We start from the raw sequence: 16,710 nt of genomic DNA, 5'->3' as shown, positions 1-16,710 counted from the left end.
GAAACGCCTTGCGGAAGTCAAGAAACACGACATCTACCTGGAAACCCGAGTCTATGGCCCTCTGAGTCTCGTGGACGAATAGCGCGAGCTGGGTTTAACACGATCGTCTTTTTCGAAACCCATGCTGATTCCTACAGAGTAGATTTGTAGTCTCCAGAAAAGTCATTATACACGAAAATAATACGTGTTCCAAAATTCTACAACTGATCGACTTTAGAGATATAGGTGTACAGTTCTGCACATCTGTTCGACGTCCCTGCAGATGCAGTAGGATGCGCCAGAGCCATACTCCGAACACGATGGTCTTCCTTCACAATAGTGCTACTTGTCCTTTAACCCTACATACACTGTGTATGAATAGTTTCCGGACACATATTTGCGGGCATCAGTATGGGATGTGTCCACACTTCGCCTTTATTCTGGTTTGGGCTCTGTTGGGTACGGCCGGCCGTGGTGGCCGAGCGGTTCTAGGCGCTTCAGTCCGGAACCGCGCGAGTGCTACGGTCGCATGTATGAATCATGCCTCGGGCATGGATGTGTGTAATGTCCTTAGGTTAGTTAGGTTTAAGTAGTTCTAAGTTCTAGGGGACTGATGACCTCAGATGTTAAGTCCCATAGTGCTCAGAGCCATTTGAACCATTTGGAGCCCAATCTTCTTGCAACCGTACATACTCGTGACCTCCGCTGCCAGCAGTCATGTACATAGGCTACATTCGTGTCAAGTCTTCCTCCAGTATCACAGAAGGAACATCCAGCTTGTTTTAGCCGTGTCGAACGACCTCGTTAAGACTCAGTGATGTGTTGATAATGTCTACTTTGTCGACTTAAAAGCACCATTTCACCTCGTCCAATCTTAAGGGTATTGTATTGTATTGTATGTTAACCGGGGGCCTAGAAACGACGGAGAGGCTCCGTCCCCGCCGCAGCCGCAGTGATCCACAACCCCACGACGACTACCCCAGTGCACCCCTGCGCCGTCCCACACCGAACCACTCTTTCAGTTATTGTGCGGTTCGGCCCCCGGTGGACCCCCCCCCCACCTCCCCCCCTATGTTTGCGTGGTGGAGTAATGGTGGTGCACGCGTACGTGGAGAACTCGTTTGCGCAGCAACCGCCGACATAGTGTAGCTGAGGCGGAATAAGGGGAACCAGCCTGCATTCGCCGAGGCAGATGGAAAACCGCCTAAAATCCATCCACAGGCTGGCCGGCACCGGACCTCGATACAAGTCCGCCAGGCGGATGAGTGCCAGGGTTCAAATGGTTCAAATGGCTCTGAGCACTATGGGACTCAACTGCTGTGGTCATAAGTCCCCTAGAACTTAGAACTACTTAAACCTAACTAACCTAAGGACAGCACACAACACCCAGCCATCACGAGGCAGAGAAAATCCCTGACCCCGCCGGGAATCGAACCCGGGAACCCGGGCGTGTGAGTGCCAGGGACCAGGCGCTTCTTCCTAATCCGGAAAGCCGTGGGTTAGACCGCACGGCTAACCTGGCGGGCCAATCTTAAAGGTAACTAACGCTCACGACCGTTTCAGCGTTTATTTAAAGCAATCGGGATAAGGATTCTCATAGTGGCGGTACTAGCGCCACTCTACGCAGCTGGCGCGAAACACCCTACAGACTTTCATTTATGTCGCACAACTCCTCGGTGTCGCGATTTTTTTTCGTCGTCGTATGTAAAGGGTATGAGTTATAATACTGTATGTATAAATCCCACGAAATATGGCCTTGAACTGAAAACAACTAATACAACATCGCGTCTGGGAACTTCTGCGAGTGACGTTGAGAGCGTTCTTGCCTCATATTAGTTCTTATTGGTTATTTTGTGTTTCATGCGAGAGAATGGCTCCTCATCGTAAAATAACAGGGAGGGACGTCAGAAAACTCGTACAGTCTCGTCGCGTCTGGGAACTTCTGCGAGTGACGTTGGGAGCGCTCTTGCCTCATATTAGTTCTTATTGGTTATTTTGTGTTTCATGCGAGAGAATGGCCCCTCATCGTAAAATAACAGGGAGGGACGTCAGAAAACTCGTACAGCCTCGTCCGCTGTTAGGACAGCTTTACATGCAGCAATGGGAATAGTGTTGATTTGTTGTTTCTAGCTGCGAGAGGGTAGAGTTCAATGGAACTTCCTAAGAGTGGTTCAAATGGTTCAAATAGCTCTGAGCACTATGGGACTTAACTTCTGAGGTCATCAGTCCCCTAGAACTTAGAACTACATAAACCTAACAGGCCTAAGGACATCACACACATCCATGCCCGAGGCAGGATTCGAACCTGCGACCGTAGCGGTCGCTCGGTTCCAGACTGTAGCGCCTAGAACCGCTCGGCCACTCCGGCCGGCCCCTAAGAGTGCCGCCAAGTCATTTTCATACTGGTTACATCTACATAAATACTCCGGAAGCCGTCGTACGAAGCCTTCCCTGCACAGTTCTCACACGCTCGTTCCATTTCTTATCGCTTTGCAACTTTACACCGAGATATTTAAAGCCGGGCGCTGTGGCCGAGCGGTTCTAGGCGCTACAGTTTGGAACCGCACGACCGCTACGGTCTCAGGTTCGAATCCTGCGTCGGGCATGGATGTTTGTGATGTCCTTAGGTTAGTTAGGTTCTAGTAGTTCTAAGTTCTAGGGGACTGATGACCTCTGAAGTCCCATAGTGCTCAGAGCCATTTAGAACCAGATATTGAAACGACTTGACTGTTTCAACCAGGACACTACTAATGCTGTATCCTAACATTACAGGTTTATTCTTGTCACACATCCGAATTAACTGTCATTTTCCCTTAGCAGTGATGGGTGGGCGCACTGCTTAACGACTAGAACTGTGTTGTTAAGTTATTACGATTCGGCAGGGACTTGATTAGTACGTAAACCGGTGCCTCGGACAGATAAACTCGGTGTAATTGTTGGACAGTAGTTGGCCGTTACTACGGCAGCGGCGGCGCGGCCGGCCGGCTGAATATTGCAGCAGAGGCGCGGCGTGGTGCTGGCCGGCGCTCCCACGGCGCACAGTGGACACAGCGCGACAGGGCTTTGCAATTAGGCGACCACTCTGCCGAGCGTGAACGTGAACGCGGCCGTGGCCGCCTCCGACTGCCTTCCTGTCTCACGGGAAACGAAAGGAAGCCCGAGGCGCGGGCCCAGCGACGGCCGACTCCTGTCCCAAAGCAGAAACACTGCACTCCCAGCGCTTTGTTTCCACACAGTGGGCATTACTTGTAAACGTCACACTCATCTCTTACTAGGAGAGGTCGTGGCGTCCACGCTGATACATACCTTCCTCACGCTGGACGTGTTTGTCATCTTGAAGCGCACAAGACGCGGTTGCTGCACGCTCAAAAATGAGTTGATACATCACACGGGACGTGAAGCTTATCCTGTTTCTTGATCGCAGTGGGTTCCAGCGGATGCTGGCCGTTCTGCGTTGCAAACCACACTATTTGTTTTATGAAAACGGACGCACATGAAATATAATCCACTGACATGATACAAGGCCGAAATGTCAAGTCAGTAAGCAAAATAGCTTTTAAAACTTCCATTACAGATGGTGCGACATAAATTTACAGCAGTCATCCACGTAAGATAAAAGTTATTTCATTGTTCTCACTTGCTAGTAGAACCGTAAGGTCATTCTTTCTAGACAACTTCTTCTATTCTGTAGCAGAATTTTTAGAACATACTGAACTGCAGTCGAATCAGGCAGCCACGAAAATCAGTCTTGCTACTCATTGGTCGATGTTCCCTCGCATGTTCGCAAAATCTAACGAAGGCTTGCACTGGGGAGACTGGCATGAAGAACTGCATCAAAGCCGGCCGGTGTGGCCGAGTGGTTCTAGGCGCTTCAGTCTGGATCCGCGCGACCGCTGCGGTCGCAGGTTCGAATCATGCCTTGGGCATGGATGTGTGTGATGTCCTTATGTTAGTTAGGTTTAAGTAGTTCTAAGTTCTAGGGGACCGATGACCTCAGATGCTAAGCCCCATAGTGCTCAGAGCCATTTGAACCATTTTTGATCAGGTGTTGCCTTTCACCCACCATCTGCATGAGGAGTAAGCCATTGATATCCCTGTTGTTCAACATGACAACAGCAAAGTTCATCGGCCTGAAAGAATGCAACTGAACAGTCCACCACCCCATTATATCCCGATTGGCCTGCAAAATCAGTTCACTTGAACCCCACAGAAAATCTGTGGGACATGTTGGAACAGCCGTTAAAACTCCGACATCGGCATCCCTGCAATTTGGTGGAATTGCATGACCAAATCCTCAGCGAGTGGCTTAACCTGGATGCGACGTACCTTCACAACCTTGTGGACTCACTTCCTAGCCGAAACTAGGCGGTTATCGACTATAGAGGCGGAATCTACGGTAGTAAATGATGCTTGTAATGATTTCTCTAGGGGTGACTAATTTTTTGTCTGATGACCTTTGATTGTTTTCTTGCATTTCCAGCTCCAGCGTTGTACTGTATATTCTGTTCTATGATTTTAGTTAAGAGTCAAACATTCTGTCCCACATAGAAGAGCTAGTTTTGTTACGATATTGGGAAATTTGATGTATGTGACTTTTTTAATTTGTTTAACATAGTTTCATTTTAATGGAGATTTTGGTAGTAAATAACCACAACAACCTGCAAAATGTTTTGTTTTTAATATTCTGCGTTTCAACCTTGAGGTCATCTTCTGGTAGAACTCTTTTCAACATCCCTTCTAATTCGTTAAACGTTGTTTCATACTTCTTTTCGAAAGGGAAGACCCCCTAGTCTCCACCCCAGCTACAGTAACTGATTTTGTTTCCTTGCTAAGGATAGTGTAGCCGTCACAAGTGCAGTATATGGTAAGATTGACTGCCCTACCCAGAAATGAAGAAATCTGGATTCGAAAGTTTGTTTTAGATCCTTGAGACAAACCACAGAACAAATAATTGTCTTCAACTATCTAACGACGGTGTCAGTGCAGCTGTTTCGATGTACCACATCGTCAAACAACTAGACATAGTGCGAAGATCACGTGAAAGAAAGTATACAGGATATCGAATAAATAGTGGTGCAGACTTCTGGAAGGTGTCCTTACGACCAAGAAAAGAAGAACAGTGTGGATGAACATATAGTAAAAAACACTTTTCTTTCTGGGGTAGTTGTTTATTCGCGTAAAAATAGAATACAAATAATTTTCAAAGAAAATTGAACTATCAGAAGTAATGTTACATGCGATTGCACCAAAGTTTTGTAACATCTGATGCACTTGTTGTTGCGTTCACTGTACATGCACATGTATGTCTTTAACGGTTCAGAACATAATCGGAAAAACTGCACTTGTAGATAATGAAAATGTAGTCCTGGCCTGGCGATGTGGTGTAGTGGTAAGACACTGGATTAGAGTTAGCGAGGATGAGGTTTCAAATTCCCGTCCAGATTTCTGGTTCCGATGATTACCCTGACTCATTTATGGTAAATTTTGGGCTGGTTTCTTGTGAAGAGAAAACGGTCAACTTCCTTCCCCATCTCTCCCGAATCTGAGCGTGTGATTCGCCTCTAGTGATCTGGTCAACAGCACCGAACTCTTTCTTCTTTCCTCTCTCTCTCTCTCTCTCTCTCTTACTACCTGACTTACGCTGAGTTAAATAATTCGGCATGTTGGCATCGTTCCAATATACCTGCAGTCTTTAGTAACAGAATACGACTCTCACATCGAGAAACCTTTCAGTCAGAAACACAAATTTTGAACTTGTCAGTATCGTACATAAAATTTGTCTGTATCGTGTATGAAATTTATGGAGTGTATCGAGTTGTTCAGTATGCAATGAAATTGGTACACTGACTATTTCCATGACATCCTCCAGTTTGAAACGCTGTGACAGAAAGGATTCTGTTGTTTTTCTTGTCTCGTTATTCTGGTCAGTCAAAATTTTCTGTACTCAGCGGGCACAGATCTTGGAGTAGCCCAGTTTTTCAGTAATGACCACGATGCTGCCGTTACCAGTGGATAACAGGCGATACAATTCATCTGTAGTTACCCGACGTTCGTCTCTCGGATGCTCTGGTCGACAGCCACTGCAGTCGCTGGCTAGCCGCTCCGCTCCAGTTGTATTAATCAACTGCGTTCGGCCTTCAGCTGCGTTTCAGCGACGAAATCATCGTGTAATGGTACTGACGTCCACCGTAGCACTGCCGCACAACTTGTCTTTCATCAACGCAATTGGTCGTTTCACCTACTGTAGTAATGAATAAAATTAAGAAAAAAAAATCGCTGTCTTGCACGTGCGTCAGTGTTGTTGTTGTTGTTGTGGTCTTCAGTTCTGAGACTGGTTTGATGCAGCTCTCCATGCTACTCTATCCTGTGCAAGCTTCTTCATCTCCCAGTACCTACTGCAACCTACATCCTTCTGAATCTGCTTAGTGTATTCATCTCTTGGTCTCCCTCTACGATTTTTACCCTCCACGCTGTCCTCCAATACTAAATTTGTGATCCCTTGATGCCTCAAAACATGTCCTACCAACCGATCCCTTCTTCTAGTCAAGTTGTGCCACAAACTTATCTTCTCCCCAATCATATTCAGTACCTCCTCATTAGTTACGTGATCTACCCACCTTATCTTCAGCATTCTTCTGTAGCACCACATTTCGAAAGCTTCTATTCTCTTCTTGTACAAACTGGTTATCGTCCATGTTTCACTTCCATACATGGCTACACTCCATACAAATACTTTCAGAAACGACTTCCTGACACTTAAATCTATACTCGATGTTAACAAATTTCTCTTTTTCAGAAACGATTTCCTTGCCCTTGCCAGTCTACATTTTATATCCTCTCTACTTCGACCATCATCAGTTATTTTGCTCCCTAAATAGCAAAACTCCTTTACTACTTTAAGTGTGTCATTTCCTAATCTAATCCCCTCAGCATCACCCGATTTAATTTGACTACATTCCATTATCCTCGTTTTGCTTTTGTTGATGTTCACCTTATATCCTCCTTTCAAGAGACTGTCCATTCCGTTCAACTACTCTTCGAAGTCCTTTGCTGTCTCTGACAGAATTACAATGTCATCGGCGAACCTCAAAGTTTTTATTTCTTCTCCATGAATTTTAATTCCTACTCCGATTTTTTCTTTTGTTTCCTTTACTGCTTGCTCAATATACAGATTGAATAAAATCGGGGAGAGGCTACAACCCTGTCTCACTCCTTTCCCAACTACTGCTTCCCTTTCATGCCCCTCGACTCTTATAACTGCCATCTGGTTTCTGTACAAATTGTAAATTGTGCGTCAGTATCGGCCATTTTCTAGAGCTATACACTGCCGCGATCTGTCATGCACGAGTAACACTCTGTTACGGAAGTCGGCTGTAGAAAGTTTGCGAAAGTGCGCCAGATTCATGATAACTACATTACAGTTTAATGAAAACATGGCTTTCTAACTATTCCTCGTAGTATTTTTACCAAACATGTTAATACTTGAAACATCCTGGTAGATTAAAACTGTGTGCTGTCCGGGACTCGAATCCGAAATCTTTGCCTTTTCCGGGCAAATACTCTACCGAATGAGTTAACCAAGCACGAGTTACGGGCTGTTCACAGGTTTAGTTTCGCCAGTACCTCATCTCCAATCTCCTAAACTTGCTGTAGGGTGTGGCAGATAGGTGGCCCAGAGAACAGAGATCCAGAGTACAAAGGAACACAGCAGAGGAAAGGAAATACAGTACGAGGGGTGTCCAGAAAGTAAGTTCTGATCGGTCGCGAAATGGAAACGACTGTGTCAATCCGATAAAGCTTTGCACAGTTGTGTTGGGCAGTGTCTCTAGTACAACTCTTGATAGCATCACGTCGCTCTTCTCATTTCTGAGCTCACAGTGAGCGCGTAAAGATGTCTAGAAAATAGTGTCTCCCGCCAAGTACGAGGGCCTGGTGAGAAATTTCGCCTGAAGCTATGCAGCCAACATTACATAACTGTCGTGCTGTTTCTTCTGCAAGACAATTCTCAGCCGGATTCTGCAGGGGCAATGAAGATGCTCCTGCATCGTTTTCAATTGGAAATGTTTGATTACCCACAGTACAGCCCGTAACTGTCTCCCTCTGAGTTTCATCTCTGCTCACATGAACCACTGGCTATGAAGACAACATTTTGGCCCAGACAACGAGCTGTAGGCCAGCGTAGAGAATTGGCGGAAAGCACTGGCGGCTGCCTTCTATGATGAGGGTATTGGAAAGTTGGTTCAACGCTACGACAAATGTCTAAGTCAGAACGGCGACTACGTAGAGAAGTAGCTGGAAGGTGTAGCTAACTGTTACAAATAAAACATTTCTGATTTTCAATGTGGTTTCCATTTCGCGATCATTCGGAACTTACTTTCTGGACAGCCCTCGTACTAGCATGAGTATAGCAGATATTGAAAGTGACCATCATTCATCTCTTGGCACTTTTGGCCAAGCTGCTAAAGGCAGATCGAAGCTGGACTGTTTGAATTGCTGCAATCTCGTGTGAAATGTTCAGCTGCTTTTCTTGAAGACTAAGGGCGTGCTGGGATACACCTCAGACTTGATCACTCCTCACACAAAGTAATGCACACTGACAAATCAGGTGACCTGTGTGGCCAGCTAGGGCCCCGACGAGATTGGCCTGATAATTGTGTAATTCAGCCAGCTGTATGGGCAGTTGCTCCATCCTGTTGGAAGCTTAGGTATTTTCCTCCTCCGTTAATGCTGCCACAAAAGGTCTCAAAGTGTTGGCAGTGTAACGCGCCGAACGTCCGGCACACTTTTATTTGCCGCACCCTGTAGAAGTTCTCCCACGTTACTTGCAGGTGTAGCGCTCCTGGAAGACGTGGTAATGGCAGGAGAACAGCTACGAACGTACAGTGCGTCGTGCTGTGGTAGTTCAATCGGTACAGGTCTTCCAGAATGAGAAGCGAAGTGTACGCTGATATGAAACTTCCTGGCAGATTAAAACTGTGTGCCGGACCGAGACTCGAACTCGGGACCTTTGCCTTTCGCGGGCAAGTGCTCTACCAACCGAGCTACCCAAGCACGACTCACGCCCCGTCCTCACAGCTTTAATTCCGCCAGTACCTCGTCTCCTACCATACAAACTTCACAGAAGCTGTCCTGCCGCTGCAGAGCGAAAATCTCACTTTGGAAACATCCCGCAGGCTGTGGCTAAGCCATGACTCCGCAATATCCTTTCTTCCAGGAGTGCTAGTTCTGCAAGGTTCGCAGGAGAGCTTCTGTGAAGTTTGGAAGATAGGAGATGAGGTAGTGGCAGAATTGAAGCTGTGAGGACGAGGCGTGAGTCGTGCTTGGGTAGCTCAGTTGGTAGAGCACTTGCCCGCGAAAGGCAAAGGTCCCGAGTCTCGGTCCAGCACACAGTTTTAGCCTGCCAGGAAGTTTCCTATCTGCGCACACTCCGCTACAGAGTGAAAATCTCACTCTGGAAACATCCCCCAGGCTGTGGCTAAGCCATGTCTCCGCAATATCCTTTCTTCCAGGACTGCTAGTTCGGCAAGGTTCGCAGGAGAGCTTCTGTGAAGTTTGGGAGGTAGGAGATGAGGTAGTGGCAGAATTGAAGCTGTGAGGACGGGGCGTGAGTTGTGCTTGGGTAGCTCAGTTGGTATAGCACTTGCCCGCGAAACATAAAGGTCCCGAGTTCGAGTCTCGGTCCGGCAAACAGTTTTGATCTGCCAGGAAGTTTCGGTAGAGTGCTTGCCTGAGAAAGGCAGAGCTCCCGGTTTCGATTCCTGATCCGGAACACAGCTTTGCTCTACGAGGGAGTTTCATATCAGCGCGCACTCCGCTGCAAACTGAAACATTCGTTCACCGTTAACGTTACCTGTCGCACTCTCAGCGCAAGCGGAAGCCGCGCCGCCGTCGCAGTCGGTGTCTGGCCGCAGTGTGGCCGCCGTCGCGTCGGCGAGTTACCTCGCGGCGCCGACTGCCCAGTGTCCGTGCTGTCCTGTGGCGCAGTCCGGACCCCGACCCGTTTTAATAATGCGCGCGCGCCGGCCAGAGGATCCATTAATCCGGGCCGTTCATTAAACACGCCGGCAGCTGCACCCCTCATCCCACACCGCGCAGCCCAGGCGTCGACCGGCACGCTCCCCCCCCCTCCCCCACCCCCCTCGCAGCCGGTGACACAACCGCACCAGCCGAGTTACCCTTGTTCACCGCGAACCTGGCAATGCCAGGTGTGAAACTCTTAGCCATATTACGGCTGTAATTGCGAAGTCAGTGTATCCATTCCCAGCTTTGGACCTTCCTACACTACTGGCCATTAAAATTGCTACACCAAGAAGAAATGCAGATAATAAACTGGGATTCATTGGACAAATATATTATACTAGAACTGACATGTGATTACATTTTCACGCAATTTGGGTACATAGATACTGAGAAATCATTACGCAAACAACCACCACTGGCCGCAATAACGGCCTTGATATGCCTGGGCATTGAGTCAAACAGAACTTGGATGGCGTGTACAGGTACATCTGCACATGCAGCTTCGACACGATACCACATTTCATCACGAGTAGTGACTGGCGTATTGTGACGAGCCAGTTGCTCGGCCAGACGTTTTCAATTGGTGAGAGATCTGGAGAATGTGCTGGCCAGTGCAGCAGTAGAACATTTTCTGTATCCATAAAGGCTCGTACAGGACCTGCAATACGAGGTCGTGCATTATCCTGCTGAAATGTAGGGTTTCGCAGGGATCGAATGAAGGGTAGAGCCACGGGTCGTAACACATCTGAAACGTAACGTCCACTGTTCAAAGTGTCGTCATTGCGAACAAGAGGTGACCGAGACGTGTAACCAATGGCACCCCATACCATTACGGCGAGCGATACGCCAGTATGGCGCTGACGAATACACGCTTGCAAATTGCGTTCACCGCGATGTCGCGAAACATGGATGCGACCATCATGATGGTGTAAACAGAACCTGGATTCATCCGAAAAAATGACGTTTTGCCATTCGTGCACCCTGGTTCGTCGTTGAGTACACCATTGCATGCGCTCCTGTCTGTGATGCAGCGTCAAGGGTAACCGCAGCCATGGTCTCCGAGCTGATTGTCCATGCTGCTGAAAACTTCGTCGAACTGTTCGTGCAGATGGTTGTTGTCTTGCGAACGTCACCATCTGTTGACTCAGGGATCGAGACGTGGCTGCACGATCCGTTACAGCCATGCGTATAAGATGCCTGTCATCTCGACTGCTAGTGATACGAGGCCGTTGGGATCCAGCACGGCGTTCCGTATTACTCTCCTGAACCCACCGATTCCACATTCTGCTAACAGTCATTGGATCTCGACCAACGCGAGCAGGAATGTGGCGATACGATAAACCGCAATCGCGATAGGCTACAGTCCGTCCTTTATCAAAGTCGGAACCGTGACGATGCGCATTTCTCCTCTCTACACGAGGCATCACAACGTTTCACCAGGCAACGCCGGTCAACTGCTGTTTGTGTATGAGAAATCGGTTGGAAACTTTCCTCATGTCAGCACGTTGTAGGTGTCGCCACCGGCGCTAACCTTGTGTGAATGCTCTGAATAGCTAATCATTTGCATATCACAGCATCTTCTTCCTGTCGGCTAAATTTGGCGTCTGTCGCACGTTATCTTCGTGGTGTAGCAATTTTAATGACCAGTAGTGTAGGTTCGTGCCGGCCCTATCTGCCGGTAGCTGCGTCGCACGGCGCTGCTGTCAGTTGTTAAATCTGGCGGTTATGCTTCACACGTCCCAGGCGGTAGAGCAACGAAGTGTGATTCGTAAACTATGGAACAAGATACGAACGCCCATCGAGATCTACAGGGAAATGCAGCCCACAGATTGGGAAAACTGTCTCCCTTTGAGAACGGTAAGGTGGTGGTGTCGTGAGTCCGACAAAGGCCGTGAAGTCTTGCTTGGTAATGAGCGGTTGGGGGAGTCGTGTTCGTCGCTGACTGACGACAAACTATCGAGCGTGTTGCAATGGTGAAAGCAGGTCGCCGTGTGCACATCACTGCCATTTCTCGGGAACCTGGCATGTCGTATGGCAGTGCTTAGGACATCGTTCACAGGTCCTTAGGGTACCGGAAGGTTTCATATCGATGGGTGCCTAAGCAATTGGATGACATGATGAAAGGCAAGCGAATGATGTGTTCACTTCACCTCATCATCTGGAACGGTACTCCAAGGACGGTGCTTTTTTCCTGGACCGCATTGTTACTGGCGTGGATACTGCACTTCACTTCGGAATCACAGGAGAAGAGCATGGTGTGGAAACTTCCAGGTTCGCCTGTGTCAAAAAAAAATTCCGTTCAGCGCCATCTATAGGGAAATTGATGTTAGCGGCTTTCTGGCATAGCCGTGGACCGCTCCTGCTGGGTTTCATGCCACAAGGTGCAACCATCCATCTTCCTCTACACTGTCACGTTTGAGGGCTGCCGTCAGGCGAAGACAGCGAGAGATTCTCGATTTGAGCAGCATGATTCTGCTCCACGACAATTCAAGACCGCATGTGGCAATCAGAACTGCCGAAAAGCTCCGGGCATTTCGCTGAGAGATTCTGGACCACCCACCATACAGTCCAGACCTCGCCCCTAGTGATTTCCACGTTTTCAGACCGTTGGAGAAGTTCCTGGTAGAGCAGCGATTCGCAAGTAACGGTGAAGCCAAGACAGCAGTACGTCTGTGGTTCCGTAGTCAGTCAGACGAATTCTATGGCAGGGCATCTCAGATTTAATACTGCGATGGGACAAATATGTTAACCGATGTGGGGACCATGGTACGTACATTAGGATGTATATTTGTCATTACCTGTATGTACGGTACTTTGGATAATAAAAAAGTAGGCTCAGAGATTTTCTGATTTGCCTTCTTACACAACACTTGCGAGGGTGTTAGTGCTTCTCAGCATGTTCACCCTTCAATGCGCCACGTTTTTACGTGTGATGAATGGCAGGCGAAGACCTTGGTCGTAGACTTGTGCAAGTTCGCTGTTGAGGAAATGTTTAACCTCGAAGCCTCGTCATCATTCTGGTATTTCCTGCTGCGAGGGATTCTTCGTCCGAGGAAAGAGGAAGGAGTCGTTGAAGGTAAAATCTTCTAGGTTGTTAGGCCACGTTATGTCCCTCTTTAGTTTCTTCTATATGTTCGACGTTTCGACCCCTCTCGTGGTACTTTCTTAAGGATCTCCTGGTGTTCACCGTTAGCTGAACAACGTCATATACCGGTACCTTTTTCCTTTCATGTGATATTATCCGACCCATCGCTCTTCCGACATGCCATGAAATAGTCTGAGCTGAGTGTTATTCTGTCTGTGTTGCTGGTAGATCATCAGGAAGCAACCCCTTAAAATGAGTGATTTTGTGTGGAAAGCAATGCAGAATGTTTCGTAGGATTTTTATGCACTCTGCTGGAAGGCGTGTGCGGCATTCGGGAAATTCACCGTGCGGTGCTTGTTTGCACAAACCGCTCGACCCATCCTGGAATGCTGTGGTCACATCCTCGACAGATGCCGGATCAACTACTTTCCTCCCTCCACCACATTTCACTTCAATGTTTTTCCGAATTTTGTAATCATTTTCTCCAGACCGCTAACGGACATCGGACCAATGACTTTTTTCAAACCCGTGAGTCTCCTGAACTTTTGCAGGGCTACTGGTGCACACTCACCGTTTTTGTAAAAGAGCTGTGCAGCAGCGCCCGATCCTTCATTGAGACAGCCGTGGTGGGCGTCTCGGATGTAAACTGAGGAATACCTGTGTGCTGCGTCTCTGATGCTGTGCATATTCTGATACTGACAGTACCGTCTATTGGCCAAATTGTCGATCAATAATATGCTTTTCAAATGCGACGTTATTCTGAGCAGTTTTTGTCTTCCTAAATTTTCAGAAGTGTAAAATTGTGCACTTCACAAAACGGAAGAAAAGTGACATCGTACAGTAACAATATCGATGAATCATAATCTGAATCTTCAACTCATGCAGATATCTGGGTATAAGAATTCGCAGGGTTAGGATAATAAAGCAAGTGGCAGACTTTTCATCGGTAGGAAGCTAGGAAAATACCATCAGCATGTAAGTAAATTACACAACGCTCGTGCAACACACGGTTGTGGGACCCAAACCAAATAGGACTAACAAGGAGTATTGAACGTATGTGAAGAAGGGAAGAAGGAATGGTCACCATATTTATTCGACCTATGGGAGAGCTTCACGAACATCCAGTAGAAACTGAACGGGCAGACGCTCGAAAAAAAAAAATGGTTCAAATGGCACTGAGCACTATGGGACTTAACATCTATGGTCATCAGTCCCCTAGAACTTAGAACTACTTAAACCTAACTAACCTAAGGACATCACACAACACCGAGTCATCACGAGGCAGAGAAAATCCCTGACCCCGCCGGGAATCGAACCCGGGCGCGGGAAGCGAGAACGCTACCGCACGACCACGAGCTGCGGACTGCAGATGCTCGAAGATAAACGCAAATTATCCTGCGAAATCCTACTTACAAGGTTTCAAGTACAAGCCTTAGAGGACAAAGAATATATTTCTACCTCTTACGTATCGTTCCATTAGCATTAGAATAATTACAGCGCATAGAGGCACTTAAAATAGTTGTCCTTCTTGCGACCCGTACGTGAATGGAACTGGAAGAAGCCCTAATGAGTGGTGCAATGAGAAGTACTCTCAGCTTTGCAAAATATACAGGGTGAAACAAAAGCCCGGTAACGTCTGAAAATTCAGTGCTTCACGAAGCAATGTAGGTAGTGAGGTAAAATCTGCCACACATGCTTGGAATGACGTGGGGTTTTACTGAAACCAAAAAATGTACAAAATGAAGAACAGATGGCGTTTCATATGATACAAAATGAATAATTAGCATGATAATTAATTTTTAGCAAAGACGATGTTCTTTATAACACCTACTCAGCATGTCGAACGTCATTCATCGACATACCCGCAGCCGAGGGACAATGTTGTGGACAGAACTGTAGAGAATGTCAGTAGGTATGGTGAGAATTGCTGTCGGATCTTTTAGCATCCCCAATGTGGTCGGATGAACGTGATAGACTTTCCACTTCAGGTTGCCCCACAACCAGTAATCACACGCATTGAGGCCTGAGGACTTCGGGGGGGCCAAGGATGACGGAAGAGGCGGCTCAGAATGCTATTCTCACCGACCGATATGCGCAAGAGATCTTTCACACGTGTAGCAGTATGGGATGAAAGTCTACCTTCCACCTCGTGTTTATCAGCCAGGCTAAGGATAATGCGATTCTGTAATATATCGGCGTACCTCGCACACGTCGCGCTAACAGTTTAAAAAGCAGCACTCCGCATTTTCTCGAACAAAAAGGGACCGATCACGATTGGAGTAGTAAATCCACACCACACAAACTCATTTTGTCATACAACGGGGGTTCCACGACAGTCTTAGGATTTTTGGTTACCCAAATTCTGCATTTGTGAATGTTGACAGACAGCCATCAGATGCCTCGTTTTTGCACTCGTTTTTGGTCTCTCACCCTCTAGTTGCACTAAAGCTGTTAAATAAATAACGCATTTTTTTCACAGCCTTATGTATATGTAGGAAAACGATCATTTAGAGCAGGGCCAGCCAAACGCTGCACAGTGCTAGGTCTGACAAGAATCGAAAGAAATCTTGCTCCAACACGAAGACACACGCCGAAACACAAGCCTCAGAAATCAGAAAGATATCACCAAGCTGGTATGGACACCACTGCCTCATCCACCCTGTAGCTCAGACCCGGGACCCTGTAGCTCAGACCCGGGACCCTCTGACTTCCGTTTGGACCTCTTAAGGGTTCTCTACGTGGAACACACTTTGAAGATGACGAGAACGTAATTAAAGTCGTGAGAACACTGCTATGAACACAGGACAAGAGCTTTTAGCAACAGCAATACATGTTTACATTTAATGTTCTCAGACTTCTTGTTGCATCAAACATCTAGCTTTCGACTATCAGCATCTCAGCATCGTTTTTGAGAGAAGAAAATGACTGTCGTGGTTGCTGCATAGTGACCTTATGTAGCCAATGGACGGCTTCTGGTTAGTCAGCACCTACGTCATACTGCCAGAGATGATGTCAATGTTTGCACTGCTGGCGTCACCTCCCGCAGGAGCCTTAAACAATGCGGTTAATTTCTCTGTTTCTTCTCTGCGTCGAGTGGTCGCTTCCATGCTCCACTAAGATCATATCCGCTGGATTATTTCCACCGTCTGTTTAATAACAGAATCCCAGTATGCAGAAGACTGAGAGAAAACTTTCGTTTCATGAAACAGTATTTAGTGTTCCTTCGTGAGACTGTGCTCAGCAACTTCTGATTTCTCAAGTTCCCTATTATTAATGTGCCGTTGTTATTCTGCTCAGCGTTTGGAAGCGGTACAGATGGACTGACGGATGTAGTTGCTTCCGCACTCGCAGGAGATGTTATTTATCCCAGAGATTCTGAGGCCGAGACTGTCCTTAAGCGGGCGCTGCATGGCCTCTTATCTCCGTAGGTGGTCGGAAAATACACTGGGGTGACAAAAGTCATGGGATACCTTCTAAAATCGTATCGAATCTTCTTCTTCCCGTCGTAGTGCAGCACCTCGACATGGCATGGACTCAAAAAGCTGTTGGAAGCCCCGAGTAGAAGTGCTGAACCATGCTGTCTTTATAGCGGTCCATAATTGCGGAAGTGTTGCCGGTGCATGATG

At 47.3% G+C, this 16,710-nt stretch overlaps 1 long non-coding RNA gene across 1 annotated transcript in view; it reads left to right on the top strand.

Annotated features, from left to right (window-relative positions):
* The window catches only part of LOC126194816 (uncharacterized), a 197,131-nt gene that overhangs the window by 134,411 nt on the left and 46,010 nt on the right, over positions 1 to 16,710 (top strand). The window lies entirely within an intron of this gene.

The sequence above is a fragment of the Schistocerca nitens genome, chromosome 7 (assembly GCF_023898315.1).
Source record: "Schistocerca nitens isolate TAMUIC-IGC-003100 chromosome 7, iqSchNite1.1, whole genome shotgun sequence".
NCBI lineage: Eukaryota > Metazoa > Arthropoda > Insecta > Orthoptera > Acrididae > Schistocerca > Schistocerca nitens.
The sequence above is the reverse complement of the archived record's forward strand: the minus strand, read 5'-3'. Positions and strand labels throughout refer to the sequence as shown.